Source organism: Octopus bimaculoides, chromosome 18 (genome assembly GCF_001194135.2).
Source record: "Octopus bimaculoides isolate UCB-OBI-ISO-001 chromosome 18, ASM119413v2, whole genome shotgun sequence".
Lineage (NCBI taxonomy): Eukaryota > Metazoa > Mollusca > Cephalopoda > Octopoda > Octopodidae > Octopus > Octopus bimaculoides.
Window position 1 is genome coordinate 40,259,965 of NC_068998.1, and position 3,769 is coordinate 40,263,733.

The 3,769-nt window shown below is 37.9% G+C and overlaps 1 long non-coding RNA gene across 1 annotated transcript in view; it reads left to right on the top strand.

The window, feature by feature from the left end:
- Positions 1-3,769, top strand: part of LOC128249796 (uncharacterized) — a 308,813-nt gene that overhangs the window by 269,932 nt on the left and 35,112 nt on the right. The window lies entirely within an intron of this gene.

The window sequence follows — 3,769 nt, forward strand, 5'->3', positions numbered from 1 at the left end:
CTCTCTCTCTCTCTCTCTCTCTCTCTCTCTCTCTCTCTCTCTCTCTCTCTCCTGCATGTCCACATTCTACTTTTAATTCATTTTAATTAATGAATATTTTGAGGTTATCTCCCTTATCCTTCTTGATCAAAATTAATCATTAAGCTAATGGATTTCCTCCTACACTATGTATAGAGTTTTAATTAATTAAAATTTCTTGGCTCACTACATTATTAACCATGACTTTACTAATTGTTTTCCATTTAGAACATGTCCCTCGATATTTCCCTACCACCCAGTCATTATTCTCTATAAGTTAATGGTTGAAATTTCTTTGTGATTCCTCTTTTGGCTTCATTATAGATTCATCATTATCAACAAAAGTCTTGTCATCATTCACGATAAGTATGGCTTGGTAGCACAGACCCTGGTTTCACTAATTGTTTTAGTGTCTTTGTAGTCACAAGTAGACTTAGATATTCTCTCAACCCTCCAACCCTTCACCCTGTAAAACATTCAGAATGTGAAAACTGGAGGAAGAGAGAGCTGCATCAGCATTTGGTTGTTACACATCTTCAGCTGAGTATACTAGAGTAATGTGAAATAAAGGCCTTTGCTCAAAGGTACAATGCACTACATAATCCAGGAATAAAAGCCATGACCTTAAGATTGTAAGCTAAATATTCTAACCACTAAGCCACCCAACCTTCACTCTGCAAATAAGCACTATAAAACAATGACAGCAATAACAAAAATACTAAAGTCAATAAGACACCAATGAAAGCGGAAAATGCATGAAAAGAAAATGATAACCAACAGTACTGTTTTTATAGAGCCAGATCTACTAGAACCCTATGCCACTCACCAGTTGGCTCTTGCCCTCAAGAAATTTAGTGAAAACATCAGCAAAGCTTTCAGCTATGTTTGACATAGAAATCTCCTGTCAAAACTGCTTACATATGGGTTCCTTTCATCTCTCATCTTTTGGGTTGGTGGCTACCAACCATACCATATAATTGCAGCATGTGCTGATTAAGCTATCTCTGACCCACATTCTATCAACTCTGGTGTACCCCAGGGTTCTTTTTCTTGTACATCAATGACCTACTTGCCATCGCCTTCAACAACACCCACTCTTATGCAGACCTTAACACTCTTCATGTCTGAAACCATCTCTACCCAATCATCATCCAAATGCCATTTAGTCATAGCACCAAAACTGCACTGATTTGATGAACAGAAATTTCAAAAACAGCTTCCAATGGGGTTATACCAATTTTATCCCTTTTAACAGCAAAACGATGTAAATACTTTACCATTATCACTTCTGCCATCCCACTAAACATGAACAGCATGCAACTAGAACCCTCATAATCACTTCAAATGCCAGACTTAACCATCACTGAAAATCTTTCCTGGTTAATGTACATCATTATCATAGCAAAGCCTATCTCAGAAATTGGCCATCCTTTTGAGAGCCGGAGAGTATCTCAACCCTCAACAACTGTTAATTCTCTATACATCTCAAATGAGATACACAATGGTGTACTGTTCTGATATCTGGACCAGTGCTGCTTCTGCTGCTGCTAGATACACAGACCCATCCATCTGGTACAAAGTTGCTTAGAAATGTACTCCAATCTCTGGACTACAGACATGCTGTATCTTCTCTCTGCCTTTTCTACCACTACTAGAGTAGCCTCTGCCCTTTGGAGCTGGCTGGTCTCTTGTGCTACTTCCACTTAGGCTCTTCCTAAATTCTATTATCTCACTTGTTCCCATCACTCTCATAATGAATTAATCACAATACCTAATCCTTTCTTCCCACAACATCAACTTGCTAGGATTCCCTCTGTCCACATGGTTTTCAGTAGCTGCCAACTCGCTACTGTTGAAGCAGAAGATTGACATTATTAATCTTACCAGGTTTGGAATTCTTGCAAAAGCTAGTGGTACAGTTTCTTCTTCCAGACCAAACTAGTAAACTAAATCTCTCTCTCCTTTCTCTTCCCTCTCTTCTTTTGCTATCTTCTCTCCTCTCCTCTCTCTCCTTATCCCTCTCTTTTCCTTGCATTTCCTTACTAGCCTCCTCTCCTCTCTCTCCTTATCCCTCTCTTTTCCTTGCATTTCCTTACTAGCCTCCTCTCCCACAAAAATACATACATGTAAGGGAGTCTTAGCAGCCATTTGATCTGCTAAAAGCAGTATCCAAATCTCTGTCCACCCTATCATCTTGAAAAAGAAAAGAACATAATGGATAATGTGATGGTCATGGCCAGAACGTCTTTTATCAATGTTCTATTCAATCAAGGGTAACCTGAGCTAAACAACACCAGCAGCTACAGCATGCACATATGATTCCACAGACATAGACTTTCAAGGAATTGACTTAAAGATTTCACTCTTTGCCAATGTTATCTTGCCCTAATCTTCCCCTTGCTATCTGTGCACTTGCTTTCTCCATGTTCATTACTGAAGAAGTCTATGGATTATCTCTTACTCTTCTCTTTTATCAAAAGTATTATTTGTAATTCATCAGGGATAACTTCACATTAATCAGGAAATGCTACTGCCTGCTTAATTTAGCTCTTCTACTGCCATTTTACACTCGCTTTGTAGAAATCTCACAGATTTTCCATTGACTCCAAGTTGATATTTTTACTTTCTAATACACTTAAGAGATATATAAATTCCATTTGACTTTCACGACAATTTGCAAATGATTCTGACTAATGGAATTTATATCAGTCTTTTTCTACTTTTTCTTCTTTTTGTTCCTTTACTTCTATCTCTTTGTGTTTTGTTTTGCTTGTTTTTCATATATTTCCACATATAATAATATTGATTTTTTTTTTTGTCTTTTAGCATTATTTATTTATGCTGTAGTGGAAATGTGTCAGTGACCAGGTCTTAAGATGAAGTATAAATAGACTTCATTTGTTTTGTCTTGTATTTTCATGTATTTTGACACTCCTGTGGTACATAATGCCATCTCAAAATAAAACAAAAGTGAATATAACTATGACAGTATATATGGATTTTAAATGGCTATCATAGCTCTTTCACTGTGTAATTGTTATACACACACACACACACACACACACACACACACACACACACACACATTCTGATTTATAAATGGGATGGGGAGGGATGTTTATACATACATACATGTGTGTGTGTGCGTGTAATATATGCATATATATAGAGAGAGGCACAGGAACAGCTGTGTGGTAAGAAGCTTATTTCCCAACCACATGGTTCCAGGTTAAGTCCTACTGCATGGCACCTTGGGCAAGTGTCTTCTACAATAGCCTCATGTCGACCAAAGTTTTGTGAATGAATTTGGTAGATGGAAAATGAAAGAAGCCTGTCATATCTATATGTGTGTGTGTGTGTGTCTTTGTGTCTGTGTTTTTTAACTCCTCCCCACCCGTCACTGCTTGACAACCAGTGTTGGTGTGTTTATGTCCCTGTAACTTAGCGGTTCAGCAAAAGAGACTGATAGAATAAGTACCAGGCTTAAAAAATAAGTACTGGGGTCAATTCATTCGACTAAAAAAAAATTCAAGGTGGTGCCCCAGCATGGCCACAGTCTAATGACTGAAACAAGTAAATGATAAAAGATATATATAGCATTAGGAAGTAAAAGATAAAAGATATATATGGCATTAGGAAGGGCATCCAGCTGTAGAAACTCTGCCAGATCAGATTGGAGCCTGTTGCAACCATCTGGTTCGCCAGTCCTCAATCAAATCGTCCAACCCATGCTAGCATGGAAAGCGGACGT